Raw genomic sequence first — 267 nt, forward strand, 5'->3', positions numbered from 1 at the left:
TGGGAGTCGCCAAACTCGCTCTCTCCGAGTTTGCTGCAACAACAATTGCACGCAGTTTGCCAAACAAAATTTCTGCAAAACACCGACCTTACAGAATAGAGCCCCTGGTGGGCATGTGTGTGGTCTATGTGTTTTGACAGCCGTTATCAATAAAAATGAATGAAGTGATTCGGTTCTTAATTGGGGCGCCAATCACGAATGAGAGAGCGAATTACGAATGGGAGAGCGAATCACTTGTTGTGGAAAATCGTTTTAACTACTTTGGCC

The sequence above is a fragment of the Rhagoletis pomonella genome, unplaced genomic scaffold (assembly GCF_013731165.1).
Source record: "Rhagoletis pomonella isolate Grant_MI unplaced genomic scaffold, Rhpom_1.0 Rhpom_scaffold_00012, whole genome shotgun sequence".
Taxonomy (NCBI): domain Eukaryota; kingdom Metazoa; phylum Arthropoda; class Insecta; order Diptera; family Tephritidae; genus Rhagoletis; species Rhagoletis pomonella.